We start from the raw sequence: 14,573 nt of genomic DNA on the forward strand, positions 1-14,573 counted from the left end.
CACAACAACATCGAAACTACCAAATATCAGACAAACACCTATCATACAGAACCATGGGAAAGTTGGCCCAGTGGAAGCTCTACAACTGGAAGGAGAGAAAGAACATTGAGACTGAGTAAGATGTGACACCAAGTACAGAGCCCAACCCAACAAACTGCAGATTTCAACTCCTCGCATAGAAAGAAGCGCATTGAGACTGAGTAGGATGTGCAGAGGCACCAAGTACAGAGCCCATCCCAGCAGGCTGCAGATTTCAGCTCCTTGCATCTGGGAGGGATGCAATCGGGGGGCAGAGTCGGGTCCGGGGCCGGCCAGGGCTGGGCCTGACTGGGCCGGCACTGTGGAACTGCTGTACCAGCAAGCGCACAAACATGCCCACTGGTCCCAGTCTCTTGTGGGGCGCTGGGGGACAGCAGACAGGCAGTCTGTGCACTTGGTGGAGGGCAGGAGTGCTGGATGTTCAACCACCAGGAACGCCTGGAGATTTTGTCTGGTGGGGAGCCGCCGGTAGGGGACAGAGGGCCAAACTTCCTGTTTCCCCGGTAAGGCTGGGATGGCCCCGGTGAGGTCGGGATGGCCCCGGTGAGGTTGAAACGGCCCCGGTGTGGTAGGGACGACCCCGGTCAGGTCGAAACGGCCCCGGTGTGGTAGGGACAACCCCGGTCAGGTTGAAACGGCCCCGGTGTGGTAGGAACAACCCCGGTCAGGTTGAAATGGCCCCCGTGTGGTAGGGATGACCCCGGTGAGGTTGAAACGGCCCCCGTGAGGTAGGGACGACCCCAGTCAGGTCGAAACGGCCCCGGTGTGGTAGGGACAACCCCGGTCAGGTTGAAACGGCCCCCGTGAGGTAGGGACGACCCCGGTGAGGTTGAAACGGCCCCCGTGAGGTAGGGACGACCCCGGTCAGGTCGAAACGGCCCCGGTGTGGTAGGGACGACCCCGGTGAGGTTGAAACGGCCCCCGTGAGGTAGGGACGACCCCGGTCAGGTCGAAACGGCCCCGGTGTGGTAGGGACAACCCCGGTCAGGTCAAAACGGCCCCGGTGTGGTAGGGACAACCCCGGTCAGGTTGAAACGGCCCCCATGAGGTAGGGACGACCCCGGTGAGGTTGAAACGGCCCTGGTGAGGCTCAGACGGCCCTGGTGAGGTTGAGACTACTCCAGTGAGGTTGGGACAAATAAAGGGGACCAGTATGGACTGATGAACAGGGGTAGATACAGAAGCAGAGCAACATTGAACAGAATGTTAAACTACAGTGGGAAGCCTGGGGAGGGTTGGGGGGGGGATTAAGAGACCAACTGAAGGACTTATATGCATGCATATAAGATTTACCAATGGACACAAGACACAGGGCGGGGGGGGGCGGGGGGTAGGGGCCGGGGGAATGTCAAGGGGTGAAAAAAGGAGACATATGTAATACTCTTTGTAATACTTTAAGAAATAAAAATTATTAAAATAAAAAAAAAAAATCCTAACCGAAAATCAACCAAGTAATTAGTGAGATTCTGTAATTTTGGGCAGATTAAGATGGCATTCTTTTACTTTCTGATATGTATATATTATTGTAGTCCCCAAATATAAATATATATATGTATATATATATATATATATTAATTAAACATAAGAAGGCATTAAAATTAATATCTTCGACAATAACCACAAACAGATATGAAAACAAGAATAGAACTAATTAAAAAAAAAGAATGAAACCTATGTCATTGATGTGTTAGACTAAGCTACCTGTAGTAATGCTTACCATTTACTGTATATTTTTAAGTTCTGTCTCTTGGTTAAGGTGACTAAGAACTGTGATAATAAATTTGTATTGTGCCTTAAGTTGTTTGCTTTAGTGATTAATACAGGGTGGGGCAAAAATTGTTTGTATGGAAGATAATACAATAATGAATAAATAATAATACAAGAATAAAAAATAAAAAAAAAGTTATTTATAAAACCATTATCATGGGAAGTAGTGATTAAAGAGTATGAACCCAGAAAATGTAGGAATAAAAAGTGTGATAGTGGTGTGTCAGGCAAGTTATTACTTAAAATGTTCTTAAAGTGTTGGAGTTATTTGCTGGCTTTCCAAATTGGGTAAATTGTTGGAGTACCTTTCTCCCTCTAAATAAACATTCACTTACATTCCTAATATTGGATTTATAATTTTGCAGTATCTCTCTTAAAGATAGCTCCCAAATTGTACAGCTTCAGGCACCCATAAAACCTTCACTGTCCCCTCTAGCCACCATCTCCGGAGCAGTTATGATGTGCCAGGAGCTCCGAAAAGTCCCTCCGCATGGATTATCTCATTTAATCCCCAGTCAACCCATCAAGGTAAACTAAAGCTTGGAGCATTTATTCTACACAATACATACAGCTCATTCTGCAGAGTTTCAGCAGCGATTCAAAATCCCACAGTGCTGGGAGCAGGGGCCTCCACACAGAACTATCATTACAATTTATTGTGTCTCCTCAGATTAAAGCAGAATGGGTAAAAAGACTGAAATATCTGTACAGGCACAGAGGACATCAATAAAGACACAGAGTGCTGGTACCAGTGGCTGCCTCTGTGGAGGGAGCTGGGGCTGGGAGGGAGACACACCCCTCTGGTACCTTCACATTTTTAAACAAGTTAATATATGCAAAGTTTTTGACAGGGGGCCTGGCACCGGGTAAGTGTTCGATAAATGTTATTTTGTTATTGTTATTGTCAATGACTTACACAAATGAGTTTAAAACTAAAGAGGTGGGCCCCGAAGTCTGAAGTTCCAGCTGCATTTTGTGTTTACTTTAGATGACGGTTCCTACAGCTTACCACTGCCAGGGGCTTTAATGAGGGTTGCGTTTAATAGTCCCTGCATCTCTATGAGGTAATAAAGACTATTCCCACCCCCAGTTGCAGGTATGGAAACAGAGGCACAGAGAGGTGAAACAACAAACCCTAGGTCACACAGCCAGTGTGGCAGAGGCTAGGATGAACACTCAGGCTGGATGACTCTAAACACCAAATGCAGAAGAGCCTCCCTGGACGCCCTCCTGGTATGTCCTGGGGCAGCCCCCACGTTCTTCCCTCTTAATGTGCAAGGCTCCAGTGAGCTCCGTGCATGGCAGGGCCGTGGCCAGGAAGCCTAGAGTGTGGGAAAGGGACAGGCTGTCGCTGCAGATGTGAAGGCAGCAGGAGAGCTCTTCAGGGCTGATTAACCAGCTAGGAATTAAGAGGGGAGGGAGGCAAGGAGGGAGCAGGAAGGAAAAACATGTCGAACAGGATGTCCAACGATGGGCTCAGCCATTTCTCCCCTAACCTCCCAGAACTGTGAGGGAGTCAGTGTTACTCTGATGCCACTGCCCAGCTGAGAGGACAGGCTGCAAGAGGCCATGAAGCTCAAAGACGGTGAGGCCTAGAAAACAGAGGCCTGGGGCCCACTGCTTGCTGAGAGCAAAGAGCAATTCCCAGCCTCCTCCCCCTACTGCCCATCCAGGCCTTCCCTGGCTTGTGCAGCCTAAAGCAAATATCTCTATACAGCACAGCTCAACTCAGTGGGCCCTCGGTGGCCTCTCCCTACTGGACAATATTTGGGGATGGGAGGTCTCCTGAGTCAGCTTGCCAAAGCAGCGACCTTTCCCCACGAGAAGTGGGTGAGCCAATGCATCTTCTTGTGTGGAAGGCCACGGACCCAGGAGCCTGGAGACGGCTCTCAGGGTTACATCTATTGTGGAATCTCCACTCAGTCTGTGAGCACTGAGTACAGACCACTTGAGTACTTGGCCCCTCAGCCTCTGTGTGACTTTTAAGGGCAGCCCTGACCTTCACCTGCCTGTCATGTAGGAATGCGGTGGTCCACATAAGTGTGTCAGACTGCTGAGGACTTCCAGCAACAGCCACCCAATAAATTCTTAGCATGTCATAGCTATGTGACCTTGAGTTAGTCACTTGACCTCTTTGATCACAGTTATTTCCAGGATTACAAATTAACGCATGTTCTATACAATAAAGGATGGCCCCAGCCCACCCCAGATTGCTGGTAACTTGAAGAGGGGGAGCAGTCTGACTCATCTTGGCATTTCCTGCAATGTGCCTTCATAATAGAATGCCTCATGCCAGAGAAGGGGCTCAGCAGAGATTTGCTAATTTAAGGCAAAACAGTATGGGTCATGGAGACCTGGGTTCAAAGCCTGCCTCTGCCACTAAGTTCCTGCTAGGGAATCTTTAGAGCTGGGTCCTCACACCTCCAGGGTCCCCATGTGCTAGGGTCCAACCCCAGCAGGTCCAGGGGTCCCCAAAGGTGTGGACGGAGTCGGCGAAGAAGGAATGACACAGCCTTCAGTTGATCAGCAGCCTAGTCAGGACCTCTAGCCAGGATCTCCAGCCAAAGTTCTGGTCAGGATCTGGTCAGGATCTGGTCAGGATCTGGTCAGGATCTGATCAGGATCTGATGTTTATTGTCTTGTTACATCTGTATTTATACCAGTCGATTTTAATCCTGTCAATTTCTATTGCAAAGGTTAGGGCGTTTCTTATCTCCATTCCAGGGAGTAAAGATTATGTAGCTTAAGCATGATTATTTGTAGTTAAAGTGATTAACTACCCGCCTGGCACTTAGTTAAGGGGTTGTATCCCCTCCCTAACCTCAGGGAAAAATCCCCACCTGGGGAAACAACCTTTCTCAGAGAGGTGACCTTGGTTAAAACACATGGCGCTAAGGAGAGCAAACATATTAAGAGCAACATGCTATATATGCCAGGTCCTTTGAAACATATGCTATGCAGATGTTTCTTTCCTGCAGCGACTATGTCAAGCAGCAAGGATGGACTGGCTTCCGGCAAATTCCCGCTTTTTTATTTTTTAAATGATAGCACATGCAAATCAGTGGCCACCTCTCAGATTGGTCTGTTTAAGACTCGGAAGAAGACTGGCAAGCAATGACAATAAGCATAGCTATAAACATAGTGGATGAAGCGCACAAGGAGCCCCGTTCCTTAGGAGGTTGCTGGCCTCTTCAGTCAAGAGATTTCAGCTGTCCTCAAGTTGTTGGTTTGATTGTCTTTGTTGGTCTGGCTAGCGGGCAGTGTCACTGGCAACGGGCTTCCCGAAGTGTCAGCGAGTTGAAGGGCTGCATCAAAGGGTCCATCAGGGCCATGCTTGATGGTGGTGTCGGTGTCCAAGGAGGAGTAAGCTGTGTCCTCTGGGTCAGCTGTTATGGAGGATGGAGGGTAGTAGAGAGAAAAAGAAAAGAAAGCAAAAGAACTACAAGGCATGGAAGTGTTTAGAAAAAAAGAAGGAGAAGAAAGGGAAGAAGGCTGCCGGAAGCCGGTCCATCCTTGCTGCTTGACACAGTCACTGCAGGAAAGAAACATCTGCACAGCATATGTTTCAATGGACCTGGCATATATAGCATACTGTTCTTAATATGTTTGCTCCCTTTAGCGCCATGTGTTTTAACCAAGGTCACCTCTCCGAGAAAGGTTGTTTCCCCAGGTGGGGATCTTTCCCTGAGGTTAGGGAGGGGATACAACCCCTTAATTAAGTGCCAGGTGGGTAGTTAAGCTACATAATCTTTACTCCCTGGAATGGAGATAAGAAACGCCCTAACCTTTGTAATAGAAATTGACAGGATTAAAATCGGCTGGTATAAATACGGATGTAACAAGACAATAAATATCAGATCCTCATCAGTTCCTAACCAGAACTCCGACCGGAACTTTGGCTGGAGATCCTGGCTATAGGTCCTGACTAGGCTGCTGATCAACTGAAGGCTGTCTTTGTGTCATTCCTTCTTCGCTGACTCCGTCCACACCTTTGGGGAACCCTGGACCCGCTGGGGTTGGACTCCAGCAGAAGGCAGCATCCTGACACAGCCCTTTCCTTCATCTGCCCCTTTCCCTGTGGTCCAAGGTAGAAATGGGAAACAAGTCCTGTTGCAGTGAGAGGGCAGCTGCTGTCAGCCAGTCTCTGTCTTTACCTGGGTCCCAATCTGAGCTGAGCGTGGGAAGCAGGAAGCAGCCATGGGGGCAGGAGACCTCCCTCAGAAGGGGTGAGTGTTCAAGCCCTTGCATAGTTGGGGGGGTGAGGATCTGTGCCCCACCTCTGTTGACCCCCAAGTTCTCTCCTGCCGGCCCCTCTGCGACTGTGCCTGTCCTAGGTCGTTCCTCCCTGAGGAATCTTACCCGTCTTTGACTAACCAACCATCCTCCGGGGCCATGCAGGGTGATGTGAGGTTCAGTTCTGTCTCCTTGGTAGCCTATGCCCCCATGGCCTCCACGCCCAGCAACTGCCTTGGGATCCCCTTGCCTGCTGGCAGGGTCCCAGCATTGATCACATATCTTGGGGAACGCAGGTTTCTTCTCCAGGGAGGGCCCAGCTCACACCATTGGGCGAGAGACAGATCCATGGTACCAGCCACCATGAGGCTTCAACCTCAGCATGAACAGAGGGCTCAGGCAACAGCTATGGGCAATTGGATTGTAAGAAGAGGGTCCCTCTTGACACGAGGGTAAGAGAGGCCCAATACAGGACAAAGGAGAGTCCCGGGACAGGGCTTTCTCAGCCCAGGATGTCAGGCTCTTGGCACAGGACAACTCCACGTATGGGGCATATACCAAACGCCCCTAGTCATGGCATAAAAGGGAGGTGCCCTTCTATCTGTTTAATTTTACCTTACATTTTTCTTTTTTTTATGGAAGGTCCTCTCCCCCCCTTTATTAATTTTGGTAAGCGAGGCACATTTTAAAAGGAAGTTTGTGTCAAAACAGATAGCAGTACAGAAATCAATCTTTGTCTGGACCCTGGCAACCATGGCTCATCTGTGGGAGTCTGTCACATGTTACACAATCAGTCCTCCCGCTTGAAAAGTTGATCGCTCTCTCTCACAAGTGGAAAGCAAAATGGGCTCTGTTTCCCGTATAAAAACACTTAGCACTTCAGAAATGACACATGGCCTACTCATCCTACACACTTCCTAAAATCTTGAAGATAAAGAGTATATATTTAAGTTTCATCAAGACTGCTTTAGAGCTCCCCCCTTTTTACATTATTAAGAGTGGCACTCAAAATAAAAAAATGAGATCTGTTAAAAAGTTAAACTGACGGTTCCACTAGATTTGAGTCTGCCTGATTTAAAGCCAGTATTACAAAACCGAAGGTGCCGTTTCTGATTTCACACATACAAGTAACCTGAAAATGTGTCACACGCACACTTAAACTAGTAAGCTTTGGGCCCTGCTTTTTAAATTTTAAGGTATGTGTGTTTCTCTACTGTAACATTGTACAAATTTACAATCACATGCATGATCTACAGTAAAAATAAAAACACAACAGTTTGGATTACAGTGTTTTCAAATTGTGAATCACAATTCAGCACCTATCATGTTATAACTAATAAGGCAACAGCAGTGTCGTATACTACAATAACACTCCCTCCGCGGCATGGCGCGGGGATCGGTGAGAGCCCAGAAATGTTAAAAATCTTATGCCTACTTGTCTAAATCTGAATACATTTCCTAGGGGTTTTGAAGTGATGAAGGAGGTCCTACATGAATCACATTATTGTAGGCCGGACTACTTACAGCAGCTGTTAACGAGCATCGTGCTGGGGTCCAACCCCAGCAGGTCCAGGGTCCCCAAAGGTGTGGACGGAGTCGGCGAAGAAGGAATGACACGGAGACAGCCTTCAGTTGATCAGCAGCCTAGTCAGAATCTCTAGCCAGGATCTGGTCAGGACCTCCAGCGAAGTTCTGGTTAGGAACTCCAACGAAGTTCTGGCCAAGTTCTGGTTAGGAACTGATCAGGATCTGATGTTTATTGTCTTGTTACATCTGTATTTATACCAGTCGATTTTAATCCTGTCAATTTCTATTGCAAAGGTTAGGGCGTTTCTTATCTCCATTCCAGGGAGTAAAGATTATGTAGCTTAACTACCCACCTGGCACTTAGTTAAGGGGTTGTATCCCCTCCCTAACCTCAGGGAAAAATCCCCACCTGGGGAAACAACCTTTCTCAGAGAGGTGACCTTGGTTAAAACACATGGCGCTAAGGAGAGCAAACATATTAAGAACAATATGCTATATATGCCAGGTCCCTTGAAACATATGCTGTGCAGATGTTTCTTTCCTGCAGCGACTGTGTCAAGCAGCAAGGATGGACCGGCTTCCAGCAGCATCGGGCACAACTCATACTGTGCTTATAATCAGATGACTTGGTTGGGAGGTTTGCAACTCTTCGACCTCAATCCTTCCATTGCTTCCTCGGCTTCACATTGTTTTCCAGGGATGAAAAGTTGTTGGTGTGTCTGTTGGCAGCGGCCAGGGACCCATTCTAGTGGTCCTTCAGGTGCTCTTTCCGGCGGGAGGATCCCTGCTTGCTGAAAGTCTGAATGGAGAAGTTTGTGAAGAGAGTAATCAGGGAAATCATGTATCCGATTTGGAAATATAACCAACCAAGAGGGTACGAACATGGCCAGATGACCCCGCAGGTGGTCTGTATGATTGTCAGCACAAACTGCATCAGCTGCCCCTGAGTGGTGTACTTCTTCCACCAGAGGTTCGGACGCATGGAAGGGACAGAAGACAGACCTTAGTATGCGTACATGAGGACGTGGATGAAGGTGTTAAATGTGGCACCAAAATAAGAGTGGCCACAGGGGACCCAGTTCAGCACGAACCACCAGATGTTCAGCATGGAGGCATGGTGGTAGACGTGCAGGACCGTGATCTGGTGGTTGTTCTTGCGCAGGATGAAGAAGGTGTCCATGAACTCGATGAGTTTGGAGAAGTAGTACCACCAGAGGACACGGATGATCTTCATATCTGCTTCGCCCGCGCTGCGTGTATCCTGACAGAAGAAGTTGTAATTGCCTTCCCATACTCCTGTCACTAACTCACAGAACATATAGAGAGACAGCAAGGTGAGTCCAAAGTTATACATCACTAAAATCTTTCGGCAAGAGAACGGCTGCCTGTTCTTCATGTATTTGGGCCCCAGCCATACAATTAGTAAGTATATGATGGAGCAGATGAAAGTAGGTATATAATTGTCCAGAAGAAACCAATCTTTTACTCTGGTATCTCGGGGGCCTAGCAATGCCTTGAAATAGGTACTAAGTGATGCATCAAAATGTTCCATTTTGAAACCTCTCTGCTCCAGGCCACAGCAGCTCGGAGAAGCAGCTCGGAGGCGGCGGGAGCGTCCGTGGACAGCTGGAGACGAGGACGACCTGGGAAGGAAGCACAGCTCACCCAGCACCGCGACAGATGCTGGGGTCTGACCCCAGCGGGTCCAGGGGTCCCCAAAGGTGTGGACGGAGTCGGTGAAGAAGGAATGACACGGAGACAGCCTTCAGTTGATCAGCAGCCTAGTCAGGACCTCTAGCCAGGATCTCCAGCCAAAGTTCTGGTCAGGATCTGATGAGGATCTGATGTTTATTGTCTTGTTACATCTGTATTTATACCAGTTGATTTTAATCCTGTCAATTTCTATTGCAAAGGTTAGGGCGTTTCTTATCTCCATTCCAGGGAGTAAAGATTATGTAGCTTAAGCATGATTATTTGTAGTTAAAGTGATTAACTACCCGCCTGGCACTTAGTTAAGGGGTTGTATCCCCTCCCTAACCTCAGGGAAAAATCCCCACCTGGGGAAACAACCTTTCTCAGAGAGGTGACCTTGGTTAAAACACATGGCGCTAAGGAGAGTAAACATATTAAGAACAACATGCTATATATGCCAGGTCCCTTGAAACATATGCTGTGCAGATGTTTCTTTCCTGCAGCGACTGTGTCAAGCAGCAAGGATGGACCGGCTTCCGGCACCCATGTTGCAAAACTCCAAGGGAGCAGGTCTCACAGTGTTCAGGAAATGAGGCCCATACTCTAAAAAGAGCCCTGACTTCAAAGGGGGGATGTCAGGATTCAAGGTGGGCTGCACAGGCTTAGCTCAGAGAGAGAGCAAATAAACAATCTAGAAAAGGCATAAAGTAAAAGGAGATGCTAGGCGAATGTAACAGCAGACTAAGTCCACAACACACTATTCAAGAGGTTAAAGAATTTGCTAATATATAAAGATATTATCACAAATTTGATTTTCAGTTACTCCTTTTCTGGTAGTTACAGAACATTTATGAGCCTTGTTTTTTGGTATGTGTGTATGTGTTTTCCCATTGTGGATGTGGAAATGGTTCCATTAGGAAAGATACATGAATTTTTAACAGCCACCCCCTGCCCCCCAAAAAAAGGTCTATTCACAAAATGAATCTTAATGTTCATTTTATGTTGATAAGCTGCAGAACTGACATAAATGATATTTTGGGTTGTTTTTCTCTTTTAAAACTGTCTTGTCATTCTAAGAACTTGGTGCTGTTTGCAAATGCCCTTTTAGGGGACTTGGGTTTTTCTACTGAGAAAGAAAACTGTGCAGTGAGCACTGCTTGGACTCGAAAAGGTGTTCCCAGCAGCACTTCCCTGGGCAGAGGCTGTGCCCTCTAAATCTTGAAGATCTAAAGGAGGGACTTCAGCCACCATCTCCCTCCTGGGCTAACAAGTCACAAAAATCCACTTTCCACCAGGGAAGTTTTTAGGAAACAAGTTCTGGTTTTCCTTGCCAAAGACTCTTCCTTTCCTTAGAAAAGGGCTCATCTGCCCTGCTGGAGACAGCTTTGCTTGGGGAACATCCCCCATATCAGGAAGAAAAGTGGTCAGGATGCGATGAACCAGAGGGAGAGAAACAAGCATTAGGTTGATGGACGAGAAAGGCACCAGAGTCAGATTGGTTCTGGCAAGTCTCTTGACCTCCCGGAGACTCGGTTTCCTTATCTATAAAATGGGGGTAGAAACTCCACAAGGACTGATCCTCCCCAGCCACCCTCTCCCACAGCAATTCACACGACTGATTAAAGGCCAAGCAGTGCAGGGCTGCACACTCCATGTCCAACGTAAAAACAAGTGAGGGGGTAGCAGCCCCGTGTGCCCCTCTCAGCTGCAGCCTGCTTCTGCTTCCAGCAGCCCAGCCCGTCCACCCTCCCACGCTGTCCCTTTACTGCCACCACTGCTCCACAGCCCCTGGCCAGTGACCTGCCCACGGATGCCCCAAAGGAGAAAATGGTTATACGCTGGTGGTTCAGGGAAACTTACTCCCCATCTTAAGCAGTAATTAGGAGGAATGTAGAGAAACATGGGGAAATGTCTATAATACAGCACTGAGTGAAAAACAGTCACAAAAATCATATCTATCACGAAGTTTGCAGACTTTGGATGAAATCAAACCTGCGTTTGAACCTCACTTCTGCCAACTATGGCTATACGACCTCTCAGAGCCTCAGTCCCTTCATCAGAAGGGGATAATAATTCCTTCCCTCTGGAATTAATGCAAGAATTGGGCGGAAAATATGTAAAAGGTTTAACACAATCCAGGCCCTGGTAGGAGAGTTCACATGCCCTGGCCGGTGAGTTCCATGGTTAGAGCCTTATCCCATGCACCGAAGGGTCTCAGGTTTGATTCCTGGTCAGGGCACATCCCCAGGTTTTGGGTTCAATCTCTGGTCAGGCCACATGCATGAGGCAACCAATGGATGTTTCTCTCTCACACTGATGTTTCTCTCTCTCCCTCTCCCTTCCTCTCTCTCTAGAATCAATGAAAAACATATCCTCGGGTGAAGTTTTTTAAAAAAAAGAAAAAGAGCCTGGCCAGGTAGCTCGGTTGGTTAGAGCATCATCCCCATATGCCAAGGTTGCAAGTTTGATCCGTGGTCAGGGCACATACAAGAATCAACCAATGAGTGCATAAGTAAGTGGAACAACAAACCAGTTTCTCTCTCTCTCTCTCTCTCTCTCTCTCATTCCCTCTAAAATCCATTTTAAAATAAACAAACAAACAAACAAACAACCGCAGTGCATCTAGCTGGTGGGTTCCCACGGCCTGGGTTTAGGAACCAGGCTCCAGCAGGGCCATTTGCAGCAGGCATGGTTCGTTCAATCAAAGGCAGATGACTGGGGTGGGACAGTTATCAGTGGAGACAGGCTCAATTATTTTCATTATATGGAGTCAACAGAGACAGGATGAACAATGGTCCTGAGCCAGTGAAGCAAAGGTTAAGGTGAGGGGGAGAGGGAACCGCAGGGGGACCCTCCCAGGTGCCGTGCCCACTGAACCATGATGCCATGATATGCCTTCTCCTTGGTGTAAGAGCAAGGATGGGAAGACATTGATGACTGTCTGCTCCTGCTCTGCTGGTCCCAGCCTAAACTCCTAGAGGTTAACGTCTCATCTACCGTGTGGCTGACTCTAAATGCCTCAAACACAAAGACCTTCAAGACCTCATCTAAATGGACCAGCGTGGGAAGGGATGCAGTAACTGGGGATCCTCTCACCCCCAATCCTTTACCCAGCAAGACCCCTTTCCTTCTCCAGTAATAGCAGCTCACATTACTAAGGCCCTGTTACCGCCAGGCCCTGTGCTAAACACTTGGCACACACCATCTTATTTCACTTTCCCAACAACTTGTAAGTTCGATTCTGGTACCCCTCGATCTAACTGGAGGGGCTGAGCAGTCACCCCAGGATGTGCCTCTGCGGTATTGGTATTCGGATCGTTTTGAGCTAAAGGCAACTGAGACGCCACAGGCTTGAGAAACTTCTGCCCCCCACCCCCAACTACCTAGAGAAATTTGAATGAGGGCCTTGCCCAATAAGAGATTATCAGAGATAACCTTGTTTTGACCTATCTGTAGGGCAGGGCCAACTTCTAATTACTGAACATCTGCTCTTCTTACTCTCCTGCAATGACCTTCCTCCCCTCTGAAGCCCAGAATGTCAAGCATACCTCCTTTTCCCTTTCTGTCTTTGAGCCTCTAGTGGAGGGGGGAGGGGGAAGGGGGATCCCCATTATTAGAAGGAATCTTGAGAATAAAGTCTCTTCCTCCTCCACCTTGCAAATGAAGAAAGTGAGGCCCAGAGAGGGTTATTGTGACTTGACCAAGCCGATCAGTGGCAGAACCACCAAACCCAGATCTGTCTGAGCCCAGATCCCAAGTTCTCAACACTATACAATTTTTCTTCTCCTTTCTGCCTCCTCTGTTTATGCTCAAATCAGACTTTCTAATACCCCAAATCAGACTCTGACCCTTTTCGGGGGTGGGGGGTGGGGGGGGTAGGGGGGGCGGTGTTCTCAGGACTGGGGCTACTCAGGAGGCTGACCTTGGAAGAATAAGGCCCCTCAGGTGGAAGAGTTACTGTTGATGAGATTCTCAAGAACAGGAAACTTCCCGGACTGCCTGCAATAAATCCCAGCCTTCCTTCCTTTGTGATTTCACCCCGGGAGCAACACTCGGGGATGACTCATCTGGAGACCAGCAGGACATCTCCACTGGAGACTGGAGGTGACCTTGGCCGGGCACTTACATCCTGTGCCTGGCTTCCTGGTTTGTCAGGTGGGCAGCCCCAGCCTCCCAGCCAGGCTTGTGGTGGCTACAACAAAAGGGTGAACACAAAGCATGTCACAAATAATTTTTAAAAGAGAATGCAAAATACTGACAGTTCCCTAACTCCCACCCAGTCTCACATACCAAACCATTATCTAAATCCTCTCCAAACTGAATTCCGGCTCCTGCCTTCTTGTCAGGGCAAACTGGGATTACTGGAAAAGAAAAGGTGACATTGATAATAACCCTTTTTTCCATCAGTAATTAGTCACTCCTTCACCCCCCCCCCCATCACCCTTTTCTAACCACGTAATACTAATAAAAGCCAACATTCACGGAGCCCTAATTAAACACGTATTTTATGAATCTTTTCCTCATTGGATCCCTTTGTAAGTGTCTATGACTAGCCCCACTTTACAGATGAGAAAAATAAAGTTCAGACCAGTTGAAAACATAAAGTTAACATAGATAGTAGGGGTCAAAGCTCAGATTCCAGATCATCAGATCTGTCAGCCTCCACTAACTAGAAAGCCTTCGCCGACTTCATTTTATTTCCTCTGTTTTTGTTCATTTTTTTCTCTCCCTCACTGACTTCGTTTTAAAATGACTAGCCCCAGCACTCTCATACCACCTTCCCCACTTAGTTTTTCTCCATAGTTCTTACGCTCTTTAACAATGAATTTACTACCCTGCCCCTCCCCCATCCAAGTTGACGATAAATCCATGCGGGCAGAGATTTTGGGGGCTGTCTTGTCACTGTTGTGTCCCCTCAGTGCCTACAACAATGCCTGACACAAAGTAGGTACTCAATAAATATTTATCAAACAATTAAATTTGCCAAAAATTCTCATCAGCTATTTCCGACTGTCCTGTCTACTAGATTGTAAATTTTGGCAGTAGTTTGTTCATCTCAGTCCCTTCTACCCCTCATCCCCTTCAGTCTAGAATACTTCGAGTACAATATTCCATCAATATCTGGGGCCATGACTGGACTCTATGTGGTTTTGGAATGTGCACGGGGGCAGTCTGCTGTTTCAGGAATTCACTCTCTGCTCCCCACAGCAAAGTGGGTGTTCCGTGGGACACCGAGGGGGGCTGGGAAGCTGGGCGCTCCTCTCTGTGGCCCTGGGCTCAGCCCTCCCCATCCCGGCCCCGGATGCTGGTGGACA

The 14,573-nt window shown here is 47.9% G+C and overlaps 1 pseudogene; it reads right to left on the minus strand.

Annotated features, from left to right (window-relative positions):
• Positions 1-8,221: 8,221 nt before the first annotated feature.
• LOC139011634 (very long chain fatty acid elongase 5 pseudogene) lies at positions 8,222-9,135 on the minus strand (annotated as a pseudogene).
• Between the last annotated feature and the right edge of the window lie 5,438 nt (positions 9,136-14,573).

The sequence above is a fragment of the Myotis yumanensis genome, unplaced genomic scaffold, assembly GCF_028538775.1.
Source record: "Myotis yumanensis isolate MYYU_CA2020_CCGP unplaced genomic scaffold, mMyoYum1.0.hap1 SCAF_5, whole genome shotgun sequence".
Lineage (NCBI taxonomy): Eukaryota > Metazoa > Chordata > Mammalia > Chiroptera > Vespertilionidae > Myotis > Myotis yumanensis.